Below are 13192 nucleotides of genomic sequence, written 5' to 3' on the forward strand. Positions count from 1 at the left end.
CTTTCTTTCTTTCTTTCTTTCTTTCTTTCTTTCTTTCTTTCTTTCTTTCTTTCTTTCTTTCTTTCTTTCTTTCTTTCTTTCTTTCTTTCTTTCTTTCTTTCTTTCTTTCTTTCTTTTCTCTCTCTTTCCTTCCTTCCTTTCTCTCTCCTCTCTCTCTCTTTCTCTCTTCTGTTTCTTTTCTCTCCACATAGGGTACCACACCCTTACCTGCTGATGCTCTGCCCAAAGGGAATGTAAATTTTAATCTCTGAAACTTTTCTTTTTGTTTTTTTCTCTTAAAGACCAGCCTTAACCCCAAATCACTCTGGTCCCAGACCAAGCCATGCTTGGTCACTGTTTGGGCCCTGATTGGCTCAGAATGAATGTAAATAACAATTGTTTCTGTTTTGACCAGAAACTCTAAGGGTCTTCCGATCCCAGATCTATTTTTTTTTAAAGAGGCCATTCTTTGCCTCATTTTTTATTAAGCCTTAATTATCGAATGGGCACTGCCTCAGTCAAACTGAGATGTTTAAGACCTTAGCTTGAAAAGGCCATGGTCCCCTACTGCATCTGGTGCCACCTCTAGTTGTCCAGACCTATATCTGGCCACTGGACCCAGATGGCTCTAGAGGAGAAAGTGAGGCTGGTGACTTTGCACAGCCCTCCCTCACTTAAATCCAATTCACTTATATGTCATGGCATCACCTCCCTGATGTCATGGTCCTCTTCGAGAACAAAGGACAAAAAGCAGCAAGCCTCAGTTTTCTCATCTGTGAAATGAGGATTAGAATGGTACCTACCTCCCAGGATTATTGTGAGGACAAAATGAGATAATATATACCAAGTGCTTTTCAACCCTTAAAGTTTTATTTAAATGCTACCTCCTATTATGCTGACCTTTGATGTTTTTTATACCAATTCTAGCAATCAAGTCATTGTTAACATGCTGCAGCTTGATTATGTGCACTATCAGTCCTGCCATTATTCTTTGAGTTATTTGTGATTTTAATTCTTCAAAGACTGTGACATTCCCTAATTCTCAGTCATATAATATTATTGCAAGACTATATGTTGTTGTGGAAAAAATGAGCTTTTGACACAGAAAGCATTTGAGGATCATTAGGAAATTTCTCAAATATAATTCAGCCCGATTTCCTCCTCCTACTCAATTCTGGGTGCAGCTCATTCTCCATCTCCATCTTTTCTTATATTCCCCTTTTTTTTGTACTCTGTGTTCTAACTGGACTAGACTCCTGGCTTTTCCCTGATCTCATCCTGTACCACTCTGTCTCTGTCATGGCTAGAGCACTTTCTGTCCATACCCCAACCCATTGAAATGCTTAACATAAAACTAATGTATGTAAAATGCTTTGAAAATCATGTATCAGCTCTTATTATTATTCTCTTCCTTCAGGTACCAACTTCTCCATGAAGCTTTCTCTGAGCCTCCCATAGCACTTTGTATTTCTCTTCTACTCCTATCATATTCTTATGTTCCATTTATTTATTTCTTTACATGTCATATTCCCCATAGTAGACTGTTAGCATCCTGAGGGCAGGGAATGTGTTGTTTTCCACTTTGTAGCCTCAGCACCTAATACAACACCTGGCACAGAGTAGATACCTAAGACCCCAGAACTTAGCACATAGCATAACAAATTGAGACCAAGATTCCTCAGCTTGTCACTGGACCTGAATACAAGGGGATCCAGATTTTTATGCATTAAATTAAAACAATTAACAGGATATAAATCAGGATACAAGATTAGGTCATCTGATTTCTTATTAGGAGAAAATATTAGAAGCTTCCCAAGTTGGGAGGGGGAGAGCAAACAGGTGCACTTTCTTGAAATCAGAAAAGGAGGTGTTATCCCCCCCAAGTATCTGTATTCACATAGTAGGTGTTTAATAAATGTTATATTGACTTACTGACATGCTTGTTGAGTTGAAGCCGCACTTGTTGATGGACTAATCTATCAGGTAACCCATCTAGTTGCTTACCATGATATAGGTAACAGAAAGGGATAGCTTTCTCTCCACTCACATGGCCTCTACTCTAGTTTAGGCCCTTACCCCTCTCACTTGGATTACTACAATAGCTTGCACCTGCACCTCCGGTCTTTCTCCTCTCCAATCCTCCCTCCTCATAGTTACCAAGTTGACATTCCTAAAGTACAAGTCTGGCCATGTCACTCCCCTTCTCAAGAAACTTTAGTGGTTCCCTTTTGCTTCCAGGATAAAATACAAACTTTTAGTCACTTAAAGCCTATCAAAATATGACTACAGTCTCCATTTCCAGTTATTTGCTGTCCACTAGCCATGACATTCCACCTCTCACCTCTTTTTGCGTAGGCTTTCCTCCATCCCTGGAATACTCTGTTTCTTCAACTCTACCTCCTGGAATCACTCATATTTTTCAAGGTTCAGCTGAAGAGCCATACGAGCCCTTGTCTAAATTCCCCATTTGTAGGGGCAGCTAGGTGGTGCAGTGGATAGAGCACCAGCCCTGAAGTCAGGAGCGCCTGAGTTCAAATATGGCCTCAGACCAAACACTTGACACTTACTAGCTGTGTGACCCTGGGCAAGTCACTTAACCCCAATTGCCTTAAAAAAAAAAATTCCCCGTTTGTTAGTGACCCCTCTCCTAAACTGTTTTGTATTTTCTTATTTGTTTTCATGTACTCCTCTAGTAAGTATAAGGGCTAAAAGGACAGGGATTATTTTAGTCTTCATCTTTGTAGGGCCACAGTGCCTGGCACATAGGCATTTAATAAATGCTTGTTGGATAAAATTGAATTAAAATTATCTACTATGGGTTGTTAATCTAATCTCTTTTGTATAACAGAATTTTGCTAAGGAGGATGATCTTCAAGTGCCTATCAGATTCCTGAGTGACTGAATGAATATGTGACAGGTGTAATTTAAAATAGTGGAAGAAACAAAGGTTTGAGCTTCTAAGCATATCAGTTTAGTGAGCAATGCATGCCAATTGCATAACAAATCAGGACTAGGCCTCCTCAGCTTGTCACTGGACCCTAAATACAGGGAAAGACAGATTTTTATGCATTAAAAGAAAACAGGATATAACAGGATATATTAACAGGATATAAAACAGGATACAAGATTAGGTCATCTGATTTCTAATTAGAGGAAAGAGTAGTGGCTTTCTACATTGAGAGGGGGAGAAGAAAAAAGCATAATTCCCTGAATCAGAACACAAGGTGTTCCACTCCCCACCCTCCACCCCCAATGTCTGCATTCAATCAAAGAAACAAGGAAACAGTAATTGATTGACCAGTATGGGGCCAGTTTTCAGATAAGACATGTGGGTTACATGAAATATATAACTGTGAGAAAACTCCTTGCATCAGTCTTTGGATCTGATTAGGTTTCTGGTCAGCATAACTTAGGTCCTTAGTTAAGTGTCTCTAAGCAAACAGGTAAAGGTGGTCCAGCTTCCCAGCCACAGAGGGCTAGGTTCAAACAATGCAGTAAGTTTTCTCATAATTCCCACGATTGAATAAAGTTTTCTCACAGGACAGAAATTGGAGTAAACCCATAATTGAATAAAAAGGGAACCGAGCTAGATCCAAAATTGAGTCTCAAGATGGAGTCAGTGTGGTTTGCCCAATTCCAACAATTCTCTCAAGTGAGAGGTTTCAAGAAAATGCTCTGTAAATTTTAATGCAGTACACAAATGTCATTGATAAATTTTAATGCAGTACATAAATGTACTCATTATTGACTCATCATTGATATAATCCAATGTTAACTAGTACACTGTAATTTTGCAGTAGGTGTGCTTCCCACCATCAGTAGGAAACCCTTGTTTTGCCTGGACCTTAACATAGGAAATCTTCCACAATACTAGAAAACAACTTTGGTGGCTGTGTATTTCCCCATACATATATTAGGACTAATCAATACAGTTTCACCTCTTTTCTTACTCAGTCTATAGTCATCCAGTAAGTACACAAAAAGCTCTCTCAGGTCAAAAAAAATTTTTTTTCTAACCATTCTTGCATCCTTCTCAACAGGAAGTAAACCAGGTTGTTTTGATTTTGAGGTTGGGGTGCATAAATTCATTTTACTTCCTTACCCACACAGCTAGATCTAGTTCTATGCAAATTACTTTTAAGCTTTAATAAGCCTCAGAGAAGCACTCAGCAGCATCCTCTGACTTACATTCCTGCCACTAAGTACAGGTCCATGAACCTCTTAGGCAAAGTAGCATTCTAAGTTAGTGGAAGGTACAGTAAGTATTATGGGAGTACAAAGGAGAGTCCTTCACCTGGGGCTGAGGCAGCTGATGTCTTACAGAAGACATGTGATTTGATTTAGTCCTTGTAGGTAGAGTAGGATTTTAGAAGCATAATTGAAAAGGACCCACATGTACAAAAATATTTATAGCAGCTCTTTTTGTGGTAGCAAAGAATTAGAAATTGAGGGGATGCCCATCAATTGGGGAATGACTAAACAAGTTGTGGTATATGAATGTAATGGAATACTATTGTGCTATAAGAAATGATGAGCAGGTGGACTTCAGAAAAACCTGGAAAGACTTGTATGGACTGATGCTGAGTGAAGTGAGCAAAACCAGGAGAATGTTGTACACGGTAACAGCCACATTGTGTGATGACTAACGTTGATGGACTTAGCCCTTCTCAGCAATGCAAGGATCTAAAACATCTCTAAATGTGTCAAGATGGAAAATGCTATCCACATCCAAAGAAAGAACTATGGAGTTTGAATGCAGATCGAAGCATATGATTTGCTTTTTTTTTGTTTTGTTTTGTTTCCTCTTTCTTGTGGTTCCTTCTGTTGGTTCTAATTCTTCCTTACAACATGACTAATGTGAAAATATGTTTAATAGGAATGTATATGTATAGTCTATATCAGATTGCACACTATCTTGGGGAGGGAAATGGGGAGGGAGGGGAGAAAAATTTAAAACTCAAAAGCTAATGGAAGTGACTGTTGATAAATCAAAATAAATTAATAAAAAAGAAGCATAATTTAGAAAAGGAAGGAAGCTTATCAAGATCATCTTTTCCAACTTCCTAATTTTAACATTCTTCTGGGAAGTGAAATGACTTGCCCAAGGACACATAGGGACTTGACAGAGGACTTAGAGAGAGGCTGGAGATAGTATTCTAAACAGAGGGAATAAAGTGTGCATCATCTATTTAGAGAGTAATAAGCAGACGTTTGACTATAGCTGAGAGACCATGTAAGGAAATAGAAGGAAATCTATTTGGATAAGTAGGGACCAGATTTTAGAGATGTAAAATCCTAGGTTAAAGCCTCACACAGTAATATTTTATTGCATTCATGTATTACAAACCTTGAATTTATTTAGCCAGTCTCCAATTGATGGGCATTTACTTTGGTGTCATTTCCTTGCTACTACAAAAATGAATTTGTATTTAATTTAAAATGAGAAGACCCTTACTGAAGAATGACTCCAGCTCCCCTAATACACCAATCTACAAATATATAAAATTGCCGACTCCCTTCGTTATCTGATTACATTCTGGATGTTGGGGATGTAAACTGCTTTTTTTGGGGGGGGGAGTGGTGGTTATCCAAAACAGAATTAGAGGACAGAAACCTAAGAAATGGATCCTCAAGTAGAGAGAGAAAAGAAAGAGGTGGGCCAGAGTCATACTCTTCTGAGAAAAAAGAAATTTCAAAGGATGCTCAGGTTCTGATCAACCTAAACAGGGTAAGGAACCTATGGGAAAAATGTCACCCTCTAGTGATGAGAAAATAAGTGATTCCACAGATCAAAAGGGTCCTCTACTTTCTCTATACAGCAAAAGATGTGTTCTGGTTGAGGCAGGAAAGAAGCTTGCACTAATCAAGGAGTCGTTGCTAACAGGGTGGCAGGGGTTCAATGTCAAAGATGCCTTCCTTCTCAACATATTTTGTTCACCATTGTATACAGTAACAACAAAATTGTAACCATGATCAAATGTGAAAGACTTAGATACTCTGATCAATACAGTAATCCAAATCCAAAGGCCTCATGATGAAAAATGCTGTCTACCTCCAGAGAGGGAACTGATGAACTGAGTACAGATTGAAGCATACTTTTTAAAAAAATTTCTTTATGTTTTTCGCTTTGCTTTTCTTTTTTGCAACATGGCTAATATGGAAATGTTTTGCATGAGTTCACATGTATAGTTGATGCTTGCCTTCTTAATGAGTGGGGGAAGGGCAGAAGGGAGGGAGAAAATTTGGAACTCAAAATTTTAAAAAATAAATTAAATAAATTTAATAATAAAAATAAATAAATAAATAAACCACTATACTTTGTTCACTGAAAACTATCTGTAGTGAGGCGAATGAGGTGTGTCAGCCTTAAATAACTGGTTAGTTGCAAACCTCTAGTTGGAAGCCGATCTAATCACACAGAGCAAGATGGTTAGCTCTGGGAGAACGGATGACCTAAAAATTCAGTATATTGATGTGGGAGAGTCTGAATATTTAAACACAGATTCTTTTGACTGCTTTGTGTTTGCCATACTCCGAAGCAGCTGTGCCGAGGCACATGGTGATGGGGGTAGGGTGGGGAGAGGCTTTGACTGGTGTCAGTTTGTAGGAGCCACCAGGGAGGGGAAGAACAACAAAGGTTTGATTGAGCAAAGGGTAGCTGTGACTTGAGTTGCTGGTATGGTGGGGGAGTTTTGGGTTTTTTTATTTTTGTTTTTGGCAGGGTAATGGGGAAGAATGCCAGTCGTGATATGTGATAAACTAGTTCACAAATATTTGTGTCAGTTATCAGGTTCCTAGACTCCACTAGCCATATCTTGAAGAAGGGAAGTAGGGTTAAAGATACCTATCAGATATTGCTTTCCTTGAGCCTGAAGGCACCAAAATCATTATAGAACAAATCTCTTTCTCTAAGTAAATCTGCCCAGGCAAGGGGCAGGTAGTTTGGTAACATGACACAGACCTACAAGTCAGGCATAGGGAAACAAAAAACTTAAAGCAACCCCTTTCCTCCCTCTCTCCTCCCCCCCTCCAGGTACAGGGGATCGAGCATTAGGCCTAGAGTCAAGAAGACTTAATTTTAAATCTGGCCTTGACACTTACTAGCTGTGTGACCTTGAGCAAGTCATTTAACCTCTGCCTCAGTTTCCTCAAATGTAAAATGGCAATCCTATTGAATAACATATACCTCCCAGGGTTGCAGTATCCAATCATATTTGTAAAGCATTTGGTATAATGCTTGGCATATAATAGATACTTAATAAATGCTTGTTTCCTTCCATCCTCCTTCATACCTTCTCGGAAAGAATAGCACACCAACAGGACACACAGAGAAGGAAAAACACCAGAGGAAATCAAAGCACCTTCACTGCCTTACTGCAATGGCCTGACTAATTTTAAAGATAAGGAAACTGAGGCCCAGGGAGGTGATGTGATTTACCCAAAGTCAATACAGATCCTCTGATTTCTGACTTTACATCTGGTGGTATTGCCACTACCGGGGAAGGGCAACATATCGTCCTTTCAGGGCACCTTCCCCTGTTTCTCTTTCTTTTCAATATTCTTGAAGTTGATTTCAACTAGATACAAAAACTTTCAAAATGTGTAATTTGCTCTGAATTCCTCTAGTTATTGCTACTTGCTTTTTTATTGGGCTCTCTAGCTCAAAGGGGCATCACAGGCTGAATGAAGCATCTAGTTTAAGGCTGCTGAATTCAGGAATACCCAGACTTTGACCCTGCATGATGCATACAATACATACAACCTCAATGTTTTTGACTTGTCATTTTGGGGACACTAAATCCTTTTCAAATCTTTTTCACTGCCTTGTGATCAGACTCTAAGTACCTAAACCTAAAGTACCAACCTCACTTGAACTGCTCTGGTCATTCGTTTACTTCTGATTTTTTTCTTTTTTCTTTTGAGCTGTGGCTCCATAGATGGTCAATTTCTTAGTTTTAAGTCGGGTACTGGTGACAAATTTCCTGCAATCATTTTCATACTCTGAGGCTGATCCTGACAATTTAAAGCAGGGCCACGTGGACAATTTCTTCCATATGCTCCTATGAGCAAGAGGAATTTGTCTATCCCATCTGTATCAGTTTAGACAGGAAGGATCTAATGATGGGTGGCAACCTCTTTTCTGGTTATACATTTTTCATTTCCTCCAACTTGGCATGGTATAATTATCCTGATGATAGAAGTTTAATTTCTTGTGATGGGATAATCTCCTTAGAAGTGAGAAGCTAGGTGGTGCAGTGGATAGAGCTCTGGTCTTGGAGTCAGGAGGACCTGAGTTCAAATCTGGCCTTAGACACTTGATACTTACTAGCTGGGTGACCTTGGGCAAGTCACTTAACTCTGATTAACTCACCAAAAAGCAAAAAAGAAAGAGAAGTGAGAGACCTCCTATATTCAGTGAAAATTTAAAAAGTAAAGCTCTGAGGGTAGGAATCATGTCTTATATAGTCTCTAGTGCTAGGTATATGTATCACGTCCCACTCAGCTGTGGAGCCTGTTGGTACTCAGATTCAGTGAGATCGTAATTATGCAAATATAGCTCAAGCCCCCATTCAGTATTCTCTCCAAACAGACCAGAGAACTATGAACTAAATAGTAAACATTTAATTTAGACCAAATAGCAAAGTAAACAAGGGAAAATCAAATAGTAGAGTCATTCTCAATCCCCACATACTTGAAAAGGTACAATTTCTCACAGACTCCCAATATTGGCGGGGAAGGGAATGCTCCCTGAAAAATTCATACTCTTAGATGAAGACAGGTTGCACTGTGGTTGAAATACCTCTCATGGCTCAGTCCCTGGCAGCCAACCAGCCCTGGACATGTCAGAGCCAAGATATTATTCACTTTTCTATCAATACCCCAAACTTAAGAGAACTTGAGGCTTACTGAGATGTGACTTGTGTCATCCTACTATGTCCTAGCCCTTTCATAGGCTACAGTGAACTTATTCTCAAATGCCTTTCATAGAAAAATTGCAACTCAATGGTCACTTGGAATACACATTTTCAAATCTTCATTGTTGCTTCTGTGAGGTTTTCTACAGGTTGAAATGGAATGGATCCATAAGAAACTGATGATGAGGTCATACTGTTTTGGGGGAGTCTGGGGTTACCTCTATCCCTAGCCCTGTTTCCCAAAGCTGGTTTCCTTGGAATTCAGCCTTTCACACCAATTTTGCATTTCTCTCTCACCTATATACCCAGACCACATTTGTGACAGGATAGCTCAGCTTTCTGTCTGAACTCTGTTAATGCTGTTTTAGGCATGAGGCTGATGTTGCCTTTGCTCACAAGCTAAATGCTTCCTAGGAGGGTTGGTTCTGCCCATTAGGCCATCTCCTAGCAGAGGTCCCTGCATTGGAGTCTCAGGGATCCAGAGGAAAAGTCTCTTGGCTTTAGAGGCCCTGTTCCTGAGAAGTCATTGGGGAACTTTGTGAAACCGTTTTCTATTGTTTCATCATGCTTTGCTACTTCTAAGCTCTTCTCTGTGTCAGTTGAACTGTATCTTTTGAAGGGGTGTGGGATGCATAACAACAGATAAAGTGAAAGAATAAGAGATCAAGTCCTGAGCTTGGTGAAGAAAGAAGAGTGGGAAAAAAACAATCTTATTTGTAGATTACTTGTATTGATTAGAGTCTTCCTTTTTATGTGAAACAAATGTACCATACTAAACTGGCTCAAATAGCAGTTAGGTGGCTCTGTGGTCAGAGTGACAGGTTGTCACTATCATCATCGTCTGTCCTTTGTTCTCTAAAAGGACCATGACATCAGGGAGGTGATGCTGTGACATGCAAATGGATTGAATTTAAGTGAGGGAGGGCTGTGCAAAGTCACCAGCCAGTGACCAGTCATCTGGGTCTAGTGGCGAGATATAGATCAGAATAACTGGAGATAGACCTCTAGAGTGCCAGGCCCAGAGTCAGGAAGATGTGTGTTCAAATCCGGCCTCGGATACTTCCTACCTATGTTACTCTAGGCAGTCACTTAACCCTGTTTGCCTCGGTTTCCTATGGATAAAATGAGCTGGAGAAGGAAATGGCAAATCACTCCAGTATCTTTGTCAAGAAAACACCAAATGGGCTCTTGGAGAGTTGGACGTGACTGAAATGACTGAACAACAATAAACTGGCTCAAATTCTCAGGTTAACTATGCATATCTTGCTCTTGACTCAGTTACAGTTGCATGAACAAAAGGAACAGTTCCTCCTTGCTCTTATTAAAGGCTTATCTACTGATATATGGCAAAAGGGTTTTTTTAATTTGTATTTCTTGATGTTGATAGTGCGAACTTATTTCCAACCAAGCCCGGGGAGGTTTTCCTGAATGATAAGCCTTCACTGGTAGTTGTTCTGTGTGCTGCCTATTCAGAGGGAGAGGTGAGTACTGATTGGCTGAGAGATCTCAGAAGATGCTGGGCATGCCTGCAGAGGGGGCAGACACTTTGTAAGAGGAATTTTGAGAGAAGCAGTCATGAAAAGCAAGGAAAGACTTCTGAGTGATGGACAGGAAATATCCCTGGAGCTGCAGAAATGTGGAAAACTGAGTCCCCAACATGTCTTTTGAATTCTAGTACTTTGCAACCCCTAAAGACTGTGTATGGAGTTTCTCCCACTCCCCACCAACACAGTTTTCTCCTTGGTTGAGCTGAGGTGTTTTTATCTTGCCCTCCAGCTCTCCTACCCTAATCTGTGTGACTTCTATGATTTCAGTTTGCTGTTTACTTTTATAAAGTGGTTTTTTACCTATCTGTGATAGTCTTTTCTGTAACCAGCATTTGAGGCATGGCAAGCTAATTACTGTCCTCCCCTTGAGACTCATCATGATAAAAGACATTTGTCCATGGTCCCAAAGTGTTATAATCCCAGATTGCAAATATCTGACGTGTAATAGATACACTTCTAGTCCAACGCCTCTTGAAGAGAGAAGAGCATTATGCTTTTACTTCTCTCTACATCTGGGCCCTGCAGTCTTTTCTGTCTGATTTGTGTATTCCAGGCCATTCACCTACAGTTGGTAGCAAACATCGGGTACCAGCCAATGTCCCCTGGATGCAGCCTGTGCTCGGTTCCAGTCAACTTCCTTTTTGGGACCCCCTCAAGGCAAGGACAGCTCTATGCCCCTTGCCAGCAGGAAGTAGTTTCAGAAGCCAAGACCTTTGCCCTTATCCCAAAAAATTTGGGTCCCATTTGTTTGAGGCGGGAATGATGGTGATGGGATCTGTACCCCTAAAAGGAAAAGACCATGTCTTTGGGATCTGGACCCCAAAAAAGGAAAATCCCTGGACTTTTCCCAAATCTCTAGCATTTATTTGAGGCTGTAATCTGTTCATAGAAATTGGCTGTGCCCAATCTCCCAATTCTATTCAGTTACCTCCCGACTGCCCCTGACCACTTCGCACCCTTAATCCGGGTGTTCTATTTACTGAAGCTTACTGGCCACTCCCTTCTAGATCCTCTTTGGACACCCCCTCCAGTCACCCCAGACTACTTGGCCATTCCTGGATCCCTGCCAAAGTCTTTCTGTATATAAGATTCATCTTATCTCCATTAAGGTGCTCAGATTCTTAAGATTTGGCTCCCTTGCATTAGTGATACAAATGCTTAGATTCCTTAAGAGTCTGGTCAATATGGCAGATATTCTAATAAACTTTGCCTTTGGCTTGAAAAAAAAAATAGCAAAGGAGCCAATACTCAGCCAGGGCCCTCCCCTTCCTCACCACAAAGGGGAAATGACCCTGTCCCCTTGGACATAGGTGGGCTAGATCCCAGGTCAGATACTTATCCATGTCCTATGGGAGCCAGACATATCTTTTTATTGCACAGTCTAACCATATATCTCCTGGAATACTTGATGTTAAACTAGCCTTGTATACCTCATACAAATTTTTTTGATCATGACGAATAATTTAATATATATTGCTGTTGAGTTGTTTCCAACTCTTCATGATCCCATTTGGGGTTTTCTTGGCAAAGATACTGGAGTAGTTTGCATAGCCTTCTCCAGCTCATTTTACAGATGAGGAAACTAAAGCAAACAGGGTTAAGTTTCTTGCCCAGGGTCAGACAGCTAGTAAGCAAATTTGAACTCAGGTCTTCCTGACTCTAGAGGCCCAATGCTCTATCCACTTTATCACCTAGCTGCCAGGATTAGCTTTAGGCATCATTTTTGATACTTATTAAGTACCCTGGATATACTGGGTGCTGAACCGGACAAAGTTATAACACCCAGAAAGATGACTCTTGACTCTAGGCCTAGGGCTCTATCCACTGTGCCACCTGGCTGCCCTTTAAAAATATATTACTCTATTCTATTTGATATTGTTTTATATAGTATCTTTGTTAAGAAGCCTGTTCCATAATTTTTTTTTATTGTCCATCTTTACCTGTTGTAAAAATTAACAGCTTATTTGCCTCATCAAAGGTATTGGGTAATGTCTTTATTCATCTAGGTAACATTGGGGTTATTTGTTTCAAGGAAGTTTGAAAGAATTCTGCTGTGAATCTTTCGGGCCAGGTGTTTTTCTGTGGGTTAATTTTTTAATGGGTTGTTATGTTTCTTCCTCTGGAAAATTACACAGCACAAAGGCAAGTTTCATCTTCCAGCTCAACACCTCCTGACATTCTGGGAATAAAAAGTAAAACCAACATGTAATAACCATTTTGGATGGAAGACTTCACTGTACTGAAGGGCAGAGGTGGATTAAACCAGTGCTACCAAATAGCATTCTGTGACAAAGTTTTACCAGTCCACAAAAATTTTGTTACCCTAGGTACCTATTTATCATACCCTATAAACTTGAAATACTGACCTGTTTATCCCTGCATCCTACTCTTCCCTACCCCTAGCCTTTCTCTCTTTTTTTCAGTTCCTTTCTCTGAATAGCTATCCTGAGGCTGCGGTGGTCAAGTTGCTTACCCATAGCAATAAAGAATATCAGTATTTTATTGGTCTGTAATATTATTTGAGGTGGGAAGTTGGATGACCTCAAGGTCACGTTATCTAACACTGCTTACAATTTACTGGAATTCTTCCAACATTTATACTCACATAAGAGGTGGACATTCTAGCAATAGATCACAAAGGGGTATTATGACTTTGTCCTATTCAGCACCCAGTAAATCCAGGGTACTTAATAACTACTAAAAATGATGCCTAAAGCTAATCCTGGCAGCTAGCTGGTAGAGTCAATAAGA

This window comes from Vombatus ursinus, unplaced genomic scaffold (genome assembly GCF_900497805.2).
Source record: "Vombatus ursinus unplaced genomic scaffold, bare-nosed wombat genome assembly UNPS02014959.1, whole genome shotgun sequence".
Classification (NCBI taxonomy): domain Eukaryota; kingdom Metazoa; phylum Chordata; class Mammalia; order Diprotodontia; family Vombatidae; genus Vombatus; species Vombatus ursinus.